At 39.1% G+C, this 12845-nt stretch overlaps 1 protein-coding gene across 1 annotated transcript in view; it reads left to right on the top strand.

The window, feature by feature from the left end:
* The window catches only part of LOC144752615 (uncharacterized), a 230719-nt gene that overhangs the window by 9384 nt on the left and 208490 nt on the right, over positions 1 to 12845 (top strand). The window lies entirely within an intron of this gene.

The raw sequence follows: 12845 nt of genomic DNA, 5'->3' as shown, positions 1-12845 counted from the left end.
GCCGGACTCGGGGATGAAAGCATGAGCCCAAACTGTGTGTCATATGCTGTGAAGTCATGTGCTCTGGCTGCTGCGCCACATATGTTCAAGTAGTGACAGCATGTAGTTATACCTACTCGGAGGAACTTTTGTTTCAAACATTGTAACTTGTGTATGGTGCTTAGGGGGTGTTATATAGGGAGTGTGAAGGTAAATTTGTGCGTATCAAATGAATTCGGTATTTGTAAAATGGAAAACACTGACTCCTACGGGTCTGATGGCGCTGGGGCGTAATTTGAGGTGCTGCTGGAGTTGGGGACAAAGCTGATGAACTACTGACCCCTATTGTGAACTTTAAACCTGCATGTGCCATTAAATGTTCGATAAAACGTTGCAAAACTATATCGTTAGGTTAAAAAAAAGAATTGATTAACTTTTAACCAGCAGGTGTCGTTGAATGTTCCAGAAAGTGTGGTGATAAAATAGGCTGAACTTGTTACCTGTATGTGGGGCGGAATATTAAGTAGCTTTTCATATGGAAAATTCAAAATTAACCAGTGGAGATAATTTTTGGAATGTCGTTGAAGGAATGAAGTATTCTGATTTGTTCTTTACATGTATTTATGTGTGGAGCGACAGAGAAATTGTGCCATTACTGGTTTCATTCTTGATAAAATCGGTGCTTTACATGTACTATGTGACAAAGAAAGAATTGTATGCGTGTGTGACATTTGAAATCTGCATACCAACTACAATGGTGAGTTAGAAATGAACATGTGTTCTGTAGTAGTGATTAAGTATTTGAGCTGATGTTTTTAAGTTTGAAAGTATTTTTTATTTCAAAATAATATAGTGTTTGTAAAGTGTGGTGTTTGATATTGGTTATAAAGTATGTATAAAGCTTGCCCTGTTGTTAAATAAGTAGTTTATTTATGTTTAGGAATTTTCCACAAAGAAGAAGTGTAGTTTGTCATCTTTAAAGGACTTTCTGGTTTTGAAAATGAGATACAGCGTTAATTTGGGTTTGTAATGTATTTGGGCGAGATAAACAAAATGTCGGATGTTTGCAAATTATACTTTTTGTGAAAATAGTGGGGTGGGGGTGGTGGTAGGAGATGTATGTGTTATTAAGTTAAAAGCGATAAAACGAAACCCAGAAATGTGATGTGGGCAGGTTTTGGTCTCATTTTTGACACTGAGAGGTAGATTTGAATGTAAGTCGAGGTAGGTTGTTGTACTGTGAGACCGTCTACAGTGTTTGGAGATTACATGGAGAGAAGATGGAGATAGTAAATGTGATAAATTTCTGGTTTGCATTTGGGTATAGTTAATAGTTTTCATAGTTTCTGACTAGTGAATAATAAAAAGGTAGATATACTAAAATATATGGTAATAAACGTATTAATGATTGTCTGTTCTTATGGAATAGAAGTGGTTGGGGAGTGCTTCTTTAGAAGAGTTATTTTGTAAATATGTGAGAGATAAAAAGAAATGAAAATGTGCGGTATATTTTCTGTATGACTTTGTTGACATTAGAGAACTACGTGTGATTATAAGTGATATTATTTGTTAGGCTGTGTCCCTGTGCTGGATATTCGTAGGTGTTGAAGTGGTCCGGGTTTTACCAGTGCTCCGCTTCACTATTCTTTTTGAGACACTCGTAAATGTTTTCATTACATTTAATGTCTTTAATATAGATACAGTAAAGGGACGGTATATCAAAAGTTTAGGAATTAGAAATTTGTTTACTCTCCACATCCCATGCTATATACTCTACAGAGTGTTTAAACGACTTTAGTAACATATAGATGTCTAGTTAGTAAAGGTGCTGTAGTTCCATTGGGCCCTTTTATAAACTGTGCTATGGGATGGTTTATGTTTTACCCGCCAATATACATGTTGGAATATTTTTTGGCTGATAAGTGTTCCAGCAGACACATGTTAAAATTAACGTCGTATATGGGGATAGTGGCGCTACTGGGAATGGTGGGGGTTTCTGTTTGATTGCCTACGGTTAAGCAAGGGCGGGGTGGATGTGGGGGAGGTGGGTATGTTGGTGATTAAAACTCAGAAGTTAGTAATGTGCAGATGTCGAGCTACTTTAGGTGATGTAGTACCACTGGGAGCACTTATAAAGCGTCCTATGGCATGGAATATGTTTTACCCGCAATTTTGAATGTTTTAATATGTTTTGCTGATGAGCGTTTCGGGAGACATCTGTTGAAATTAAGCCTCTGTATGGCTATAGGGACGCTTCTACGTTTGCTGGGGCTCTTTCTTTTGTTGCGTAAAGTTAAGCAAGGGTGGGGGTAGTTGTAGGGGAGGTGGGTATGTTAGTGATTAAAATACAGAATTTAGTAACATGCAGATGTCAAGCTACTAAAGGTGATGTAGTACCAATGAGAGCACTTATAAAGGGTCCTATGGCATGGTATGTGTTTTACCCGCAAATTTGCATGTTTTAATATGCTTTACTGATGAGTGTTCTGGCAGACATTTGTTGAAATTAAGTTTCTGTATTGCTATATTGGCTCTACTAGGTTTGCTGGAGCTCTTTCTTTGATTTTGTAAGGTTAAGGAAGGATGGGGAAGAGGGTGGTGCAGTGACAGTGTGCCTATTTATGAATCACTTTATGTTATGGTATATGTTTTTCTGGCAAATTCCCATGTTTTAATGCCTTTTGGTGATGTGTGTTCCAGCAGACAGCTACACAAATTATATAACATTTCTGTGGATAACAAATCTTCGTGCTGATAGACACTCTTGCACTGTGGTAGAAGGCTGCCAGCGTTGGTGGGAAATTATGAAACTTGGTTCCATTGTAGATTTCAATGGAAGTTTAGACTATTTCTTTGTTACTATGGTGTAGTCAGGGTTTTAAGTGGGAAAAAAACTGGGGCTGCTCTAAAAGGGGGGCACACCTGTTAAAGGGGTTTGGGGTATGCAAGTAGGGTTGTGGTCTAAATCAAGATAAGTAGCATTGTGTGCTTCAGAAAATCCCATCCAATTATCCTACGTTCAGAAAAACATTCTTTAAAGGATTTCTCTTCCTTTTACAACGTGGCTCACCTAGCATGATGTCTCCAGTTCTCAGTAGTGAGCAAAATGAGCATGCTTACATCGATGTGCATGCTCTCACTGCAGTGCAATAAAAAAAAATTGTCTATCTTTGCGAGGGCCGAAAATAGAGCCCGATAGAGATCCTTTTGGAGGCTCCCTGAAAATAAGTGCTCGTCCTCAGACCCGCCAATTAAAGCCCAGCATCCATCCATCCTAAGCACTGCGCCATCCAACCATATTTTAATTGATGTATACATTCCTACTTATATACATACATACATCTGCTCCTGCACTTATCTTAAGCATCTATGAGCCCACTCGCCTATGGTAAGCACTGTGCCATTCATGCAGCCATACGCCTATTTATTCATAGATACATCTGTCACAGAACTAATAATAAGCATCTATCAGCCCACCCGTCTATCCTAAGTACTGGTCCATGCATTCATTCATCCTTCCATCCACCCATACATTGATACATCCATCTATTTACCTAGCCATTCATCCATCTGGCCATGCATCCACTCGCCCTTTATTTAACTATATATTCTTATTTCCGTGCACCCTCCGCCCCCGATCCTAAATACGACGTATTATACTCCTCTACCCAGCCTCTTAAGGGGTCGAAAAGGCTTGGGATAAGCATTGGCAGCCAGATGTTTCTTATAAAGAACAACAAAGCTTTTCTGGTGGTGTTTTAAACAAAGGTACATCTAGCAAAAGAAATGTAAAGGAACTTTTCAGTGTAAACCGTTAATTTAGAAACATAACGTTTTGTTGAGTTGTATATGGGAACACTGCTTTAAAGTGGCCGTGACTGACAGATACTAAATACTTGTACTTCTTACATTTGAGAAAGTTTACCACAGAGCTAATTTGGGGTGGTGAGAACCTGCAGTTTTATATTTCCATGTGAAGCACAGTATAGAAATATAAAAGTAATTGCAAAGCTTTTATCTTCATATTAAAGAGGGGGTGTGAGAACTAAGTGAGCCAAGCAAAGTGTGTGTTTTCATAGCACTAAAACAAGACAGTGTGTAAGGTCAGAGCAGGGTCGTGTTGGAGTTGCTTGCTTGTGGTCGTTTCCAGAGGCGCAACCAGAGCGAAATTTCGGGGGAGTCTAATTCTTTCAGCAATAGGCAGAGTGGGGGTGTAGGGGCTATAAAAAGGGGTAAAAAGGACAGAGTCTCATTGTCTCATTCATAAAAAAAATGGTCTTTGTAGACCTGTAAAGTACTCGGGTGCGGGTCTGTGTGTGCGCCCGAGAAGCTGTCTCAGAGAATCTGGGGCAATGGGCGTTGCCCGACTGGTGGTCTGTCTGCTAATCACCTCACAATGATGTTGCTCCTGCGTTGCAAAAAGAGAAGGGTAGGTCTGAGAGAAAATGGCTCTCTTTAAAGGATTTCCCTTCTCCTACAATGCGAGTCACCTGGCATGATGTCTGCACTTCTCAGTAGTGAGCAATGTGCATGCTCTCACAGTCTCACTGCAGTGCAATAAAAAAACAAAAAACGGATTAGGTTTGCGAGGCCTGAAAATAGAGCCCCATAAAGACCCATTTCAAGGCCCCCAAAAATAAAGTGCTGGTGCTCAGACCCCCACAGACACCCCCCACTTAAAGCCCTGGGTGCAGTGCTATGTTTGCGAAATTGTAGATAAAATTGTTAGGCTAATAATTTTTGTGTGTGCCGTTTGGTTGATAATATCATCCTAATTACATAGATTACAGTTTTTAAAAATACTATCTATAAAGTTGTCTGCGGTGGGTTGTAGAGTGAGTGCTGTGGGGTGGTGGGGTGTGGCGGAGAGGTGAAATGTACGATGTAGTGCAGTTACATATAAATTGTAAAGGTGTATGTAATTAATTAAGTAAATACTTGCTGTATGTTATATGGCACTACTTGTCATTCTAGTGCTCCTCTGTCGTGCTCCATCACGTTGCAACACTGGGTCTGGAAGTCGTTAGTAGAAGTTTTGTAATTGTATGTTATTATTTTAACATAGTGAACAAATGTGAAAAATAATTGAATCTATTTTTTGTTTTTCGGAAAATTATTTAATTTGGATTAAAATTTGCAAATGCCTAGAAGAAGTGAAAAGAGAAGAAAAATATATATTTGACCAAAAGGAAAGATCTCCAATTAGAAAAAATGTGAGTAGTACAGAAACAGTTTGTTCTACTAGATGGAGGTCCTCATCCTCGGACCCACCCGCTCGGCCTGGGACGACTCCTGGTGGCTAACTCCACTAGGAGCACCCCCTACACCCACCGACCACGTTCGCAACCTAGGGGTCATCCTCGACTCCACCCTCTCCATGACGAAGCAGGTCAACGCCGTCTCCTCCTCCTGCGTGAACACCCTCCACCTGCTTTGCAGGATCTTCAAGTGGATCCCCACTGAAACAAGGACGGTCACCCAGGCCCTCGTCAACAGTAGACTGAACTACGGAAATGCCCTCTATGCCGGAACCCCGGCTAGACTCCTGAAACGGCTCCAACGCATCCAGAACGCCTCTGCACGCCTGATCCTCGGCATCCCCCAGCGCAGCCATATCACACCCCACTTGAGAGACCTGCACTGGCTCCCCATTAACAAGAGGATAACCTTCAAACTCCTTACCCATGCTCACAAGGCACTCCACAACACCGGACCAGCGTACCTCAACAACCGTCTCAGCCTCTACATCCCTAACCACCAGCTCCGCTCCGCAGACCTCGCAATCACCACAGTCCCCTGCATCCGTAGAGTGACTGCCGGCGGCAGATCATTCTCCCACCTTGCTGCCAAGACATGGAATACCCTCCCCGTCCACCTGCGGCAGACTGAAGACCTCCTAACCTTCAGGAGACTTCTCAAAACCTGGCTCTTAGAACAATAGCAGGGCCCCCCTCCCCAGCGCCTTGAGACCCTCACGGGTATGTAGTGCGCTTTACAAGTGCTATGATTGATTGATTGATTGATTGATTGATTACTAAAAGCAGAAGACAATTTCTGAAAAAAATATGACAAACATTTACTGAAAAAAACATCACACAAAGCAAAAAAAGAATTTTTCAAGTAAGGTGAAGCAGAGTTCAATTTCAAATACCAGGAAAAGGAAACTTGATAAAGAAATAGTATCTGTTACTCGGGGACTAAAGCAATTTCAAGAAATTCGTCAGAGACTTTTTCGATCTAGAGTGATTCCAAATTTAATGAAAACATGCTTCAAATATAAAAGGCGAGTGTTGCAATTCAAAGAGAAGCAGCGTATTGAAAGTATAGTGTATACTGCTTTTAATTTAAAACAGAAGTTATTCATTCTGATTTTGAAGAGAATCAAACTGTTGGATAACATAGTCAAAGTGTTGAAACACAATAGTAGAAAAAAGAGACTTGTGAACAGAACCAACTTTTGCAAAATCTTTAGTGGACATTGGAGACATACTTCTACTAGTAAGCCTTTTTTAAGGAGGAAAGTTACTCACAGGAAAATAGTTTACCATTTGCAGTTGATACTGGAGGTCGTTGCTACAAAGTTCAGGATGGTTGTCCTCTTCCAAAGGAGAAAATAGTTGGTAAAAGTGCAGAAGAGTTATTAGCTGAAGAAGTGCAAGGGAAACATCCACAAGCTCCTGTGTATAAGTGGGGTTGTAGTAGTATTTATAGTATTCGACAGGAATCCATTGATATAATGCGAAATTTGCTACGAGAATATATACAGAAAAGTATTACAAAGAAGATTAAGGGGTCAATTAGGATGGCGGACGGATCGCCACCACCATGCAGGCGGTGGCGATCCATCCGCCATCCTTGCCCGTCCGCCACCTATTTCCCCCCGCCATTGTAATATGGACGAGAAGACCGTCCGCTGCATTTCCGCCGCAGTCGCCTTGCGACCGCGGCGGAAAAGCGCTAATATGGTGGCGGTGTCTATCAGATACCGCCAGCCATATTAGGATGTGCTGGGGGCTATGCATTTCCGTGGGGGAAAGGCATACGGTCCTTGCTTTGGGGGCCCGTTGCGGGCCCCCAGGGTTAAGGGGGAGTGGGGGGTACACATGGGGGGGTACCCATGGTACCCCCCTGCAGTTGCATGCACAATGCGGCAGGCACCGAGCGGCGCCTGACGCTTTGTGCATGCAAATGCACAGCATGCATTTTTAACTTTGCGGCGGGTGCTGCTTAAAGCAGCACCTGCCGCAATGTTAAATATACGGGATGTGACCGCCAGGGTGGCGGTCACATCCTAATTCCAAAGGAGAGAACGCCGCTGCCCCTGCGGACGGTCCCTCCACCTCAGGGGTGGCCGACAGATGCAGGTCCATCCGCCATCATAATCGATCCCTAAGTTGTTACAAGGACTAGACCCATGTAATGTAAGACAATATACTGAGAAGTATGGGCATTCTCTGGCTTGCCTTTCAAGAAAAGTTTGTAAAAGTCCTGCATTATGTTTAAGTGAACTGAACACATGTCTTTTATATGGTTCTTTATCCGATTCTCCAATAAAGTGTGATGATATTGAAATGCGATATTTTGGTTCAGAAGAGCAGTCCATAGAAAGTGAAAGTTTGACAATTACAGATGTTGGAGGAGATGGGAAAGTGATTAGCACTGATCAGTTTGAAGAAGAGATTGGAAAGTTTAATGTAGTGTGCTCTGAAATACCAAACTATGTTTGTGTTTGTTGTCGACGTACTCATTATAAAGGTCAAAGTAGGAATGTTGATTTGCATTTGAAAAGTAAAAACGAAAACAATGGTAAGTGGGAAGAATTTGCAACTTACTTGTTTGTGGAAGGTCGATTTGAGTTAGGTAGTGATCAATGTATATGTAAATATTGTTACAACAAATTAGAAGAGAAAAAAATGCCTGCTAGAGCAGTACATAATAACTTAGAATTAGTAGCTATTCCAATGGCCAAATTGAATACATATGAGTCGGTTCTAATTCAATCTGTTCGTCCTTTTCAAACTATATTTCGGATGGAGCCTAAAACAGGTACACTGCCACCAACAGACTTGCAAAGAGGGCTGAAAGGAAGAGTGGTATATTTACCTTTGGATTTTAAGAAAAATATTGAAACTATTGCTGGAGAGAAAGAGGAAAATGAGGCAGAAGTTATTTTAGTAAATGGTGTACACCAACAAAGAGTCAGAAAATATTGCAAGAATTTGTGGATGTTAATAAAGTTGAAAAGGCTACCTTATATCTTATAGAGAACAATATGTATTACAAAAATGTAAATGTGGATGAACAAGTAATACGTTTAGAAGATGCATTTGAAATTTCAAGTGGTCAAATAGAGAAAGTGGACAAGTCAAGGGCTGAAGAGATTTATGAACATTACACAATATGTCCTTTGCATTAATAAGAAGTGATAGGAAGTAGCATTGAGTTATTTCAAATGAAAAAAGCAAAGGGAACTCCAATGAGTGTATGGGAGAAAAGCTTGTAAGCTCGTTGTTTTCCACAGCTGTTTCCTACTGGAGAAGGTGGACGATATGATGACTGGCCTGTACGGATTCCAGCTTCAGAATATCGGTCAACAAGTTTATATTCTGAAGATCCTAGATTTCAACAGTGCATTCCATACATATTTCCCCTTTTGTTTGAAAGTGATCTGTCTTCTCTGTCGTATACAGTGAACCACATACTTAAAACTGGAGTTCATCAATCCCTTCTTTCTGCGAAAGAATTTGTGGAGAAAGTTAAAGAAACAGATTAAAATGTAAAAGAACAGTTAATCAATTTGATGGCATGTCAACGTGGAACAAATGAGTATTGGTATCGTCGGCATGGAGAACTCAAGTGTATGTTACGGAACTTAGGTACACCAACATGGTTTGTCACTCTTAGCTGTGCAGAGTATGCATAGGAAGATTTGCCTGAGTTTCTAAGAGAAGCGAATTCCAATATAAAAAATGTTGAAATAGAGACTCCTGGTGAACTGTGTTCATTGGATCCTAAAAATGTGTGCAGATATTTTAATCATAGGTTTCAAGCTATGATGTCTTTTATCTGCAATAAAAAGAATCCACCTCTTGGAGAAGTTACCGATTACTTTTGGAGAAAGGAGTATCAAGCAAGAGGTGCACCTCATATACATATGCTACTATGGATCAAGGATGCACCTAAATTTGGAAATGATTCTGATGAAATAGTTTCGTCTTTCATTGAACAGTATGTAACATGTGAGATTCCAAGAGAAGGAGGAGATAGAAGCTTGAGACAGCAAGTTTTACGTTTCCAAAGTCATCGTTGTGGAAAGTATTGCAGAAGAAAATACAAGTGTAAAGGAAAATTTTACACCAAATGTCGGTTTGGTTTTCTAAAGGAAGAGTAAATTCTTTTTTTTCTGTAAGACACACAATAACTCGGAAATCTCCAAAGAATACCTACAACTTAAAAAGAACAGAAGTGTCAAAGTTTATCAATGACTACAATCTAGTCATTTTAAAAATGTGGAATGCAAACATGGACATCCAGTATGTTGCAGATGACTCAATTGCTGTTGCACGTTATGTTACATCATACATAACAAAATCAGAAAAAACAGAGATGAAACAAATGTGGGAAGAAATTGCACAAGAGAAAAGCCTTAGCAGAAAATTGTACAGCTTTACCACCGAGAAATTGGATCCTATGAATGTTCAGACCACTTGCGCTCTTCAAGTTTATATTCAAAGTCAAGAGGAATCATTTGGGTAAGTTTATGTCTTGCCTGCAAACGAAATAGAGTGTTGAAATCATTGGAAGAAATTTAATATTTAGCAGCAAATGAGCCAGGCAGTACAGACATTCTTAAAACTAATATTATGGACACATACTATCCGAAAAGGAGTCAACATCTGGAACAGCTATGTCTGTATGAAGTACTTCACCATTACAGCTTCAAAAGAAATGTTAAACAGAATTTAAAAGAAGGAAAGTTTTCAGTAGTGGGATGTCATGATTGTTTAGTAAAACATGCAAAGGGTAATCTTATAAACCACAAGAAACTTAGTTGTGAAACTCCAGATAAGCGAGAATTTTACTATTTAGCACTTTTGCAACTGTTTAAACCATGGCGCAGTGAAAATGAATTACTTGGAGAGTTTGACTGCTACGAGGATTCTTTTAATGTATGTAAAAATAGCATTGGATGTACAATTTCCCCTACATATTTAAAAATGTTGAATGATGAAGTTGAACAGGAAAAGACTATTACAGCTGAAATAGCTCATGAACGTTCTCAAGCTAGTCAAAGTAGTGGTCCATGTAGTCAAGATCCTCTTGAACAACCAATGCTGGAAAATGAAGCAGCGATTGCAATGCAACAAGCACACAAGGAGAATATTACATTGGAAAACTTAGAAGAACAAGTAAATGTTGAACAGAAATAAATATATGTGCAAGTGAGAGAACAGATAGAACATGGGTTGTTGCATGAAAAAAAGAATGTGTATGTTCATCTTTTAAACCTCTTCTGATGTACATCAGTGGTCAAGCTGGGACAGGTAAACGTTTTTTAATTAAAGTTTTGACCAGTTATCTTCAAAAAACTACTGGCAGCTCCAACTAGATTAGCTGCACACAATATTAAAGGAGTTACTTTGCATAGCTTTATTGATGTTACCAGTTGAGCATGATAATAAATCGGAATATCAGAAGTTGTCTGGAGAAGCTTCTTATGAAGTGGCAAGAGTGCTGAAGAAAATGAAACATTTAATTATTGATGAGGTGAGCATGGCCTCAAACTCAATTCTTGCTTTTGTACACTTAAGAATGCAACAGGTATTAAAAACAGATTACGACGTTCTCTTTGGGGGAAAACATTTAATTATATTTGGAGATCTGCTATAACTAACCCCTGTAAAAGGAGAGCCAATTTTTAAAACTCTTCTACATGAAGACACTAAGAAATCCTTCGGAAGTATTGGAAATGTGAATCTGTGGTTACATTTTGATATGAAGAACTCACTCAGAATATGCGATAAGCAAGAGATGAAGATTATGAATCGGTGTTCTAAGCAAACATGGTAAACAAGCATTTCAATGTCATCTAATAAAGAACTTGTTTACAAATGAAAACACACCAGCAGAAGTAATGAACAAGAAAATGAAAGAAAAAAAGTATATAATTTGCCTAATGCCTACAGTGGAAGAGTGTTATACATTTAATAGAGAGCTTATGAAATTGGAAAATCAAGAAATAGTTTACATTGGAGCTATTGCTAAAATCGAGCATCAAGGAATAACAATTGCTCTTTCAGAAAAACTACAGACTAAATTGGATTATTTGGAAAAGGATGTATCAAAAACTGCGGCTTCGAATTTTTTCAGATGTATGTTTAACCCCTTCGAGGCGGATGACGAGCTCAGCTCGTCATGAGTTACGCCTCTCGTACGCTCATGACGAGCTGAGCTTGTCATGAACCGCGGGTTTTTTAAAAACCCAGCACACAGCGGGAGAACCGCTAGCGCGCATGCGGTTAAACTGTTGGGTAATTTTGAAGCGTAATCTGAATGTAGAAGAAGGTTTAGTGAATGGAGCAATGGGGAAAGGTGTTGATTTTGTGAACTATCAAAATAGAAATGGAATTGAATTCTTGAAAGTTAAATTTGATCAGATTGCAGAGGTAAGACAGATTGCACGTTCTACCGCACGTTATTTGCTTGTAAAAGACTGTGTGTTCGTAAAAAACAGTTTCCCTTCTGTTTAGCATATGCAATAACTATTCATAAATCACAAGGTTTAAGTGTAGATAATGCTTTGGTAAATATAGGAAGAACTGTGTTTAAAGAGGAAATGGTATATGTTGCATTATCTCGAGTTAGAACGTTGTCTGGTTTGTATTTAACTGATTTTGATGAGAACAAGGTTAGTGCTGGTGTTAATTGTGTAATAGAATATAATCGTTTGAGCAGGCTTTATGCTCCCTGTTTAGGTGAATATCCTATTTATGAGAAACGTGTTGTGTGTTCAAAATGGAAATATGTTGAAGAATTAACTATGGTTGAAAAGCGGAAAGAAAATCAAGAGAAAAGAAAAGATGTAAAGAAGCAGAAAATACAAACAAGTGATGATATTGTCGGATACCAATTAGAAAATGCTTCTGGTGTCAACTGCTATGGTAATGTTATTCTAAACGTTATATTTTATCTTGAAGATGTTTATGGTGAAAATATGGAAAGTCAGGAAAAAACATTATGTTCAGCACTTTATACTTTATTTCGAGTATTGAGAACTGATAGAAGTAAGATCCATTCTGCTTCTGGTATTCGCCATCTGTTGGAGACATGTACTGGATCTTTAACGTTCAGTGCTAATATACAGCAAGATGCACAAACATTTCTGATGGTTATGCTTGAAGTACTAGAAGATGAAGGAATTCAGATTGAGAGTTTATTTGGACTCAGTTACAAATGGGAACATAAATGTGAACAGTGTTCATTAACTTCAAGCACTATAGTTGAGCAATATAGAGAACAATTACTATATTTAACAATACCTGACTGCAAATCTGTACCATTTTCCAAATTAGTAATTGAAACTGATCATGAGATTATGTGTTCTCGTTGTAAATCAAGAATGCGATCTACATTATGCCTACAAAGATATGGAACATTTTTGCTTGTAATGCTGCAACACTGTAGACCAAATGGAAGAAAAGTGGAAACCAAAATTAAAAATGTTGTTGCTAATCAAGTATTTATTTCTTGGAGAACTTTTGCAACAGTGCTATTGCTTTCCATGCTGGAAGTACTACTACAAGTGGACATTATACAGTTTATTTAAAGTGTAATAATGGTTGGAGTCACTGTAACGATACACACTT

The sequence above is a fragment of the Lissotriton helveticus genome, chromosome 5_1 (assembly GCF_964261635.1).
Source record: "Lissotriton helveticus chromosome 5_1, aLisHel1.1, whole genome shotgun sequence".
NCBI classification, from domain to species: Eukaryota; Metazoa; Chordata; class Amphibia; order Caudata; family Salamandridae; genus Lissotriton; species Lissotriton helveticus.
The sequence above is the reverse complement of the archived record's forward strand: the minus strand, read 5'-3'. Positions and strand labels throughout refer to the sequence as shown.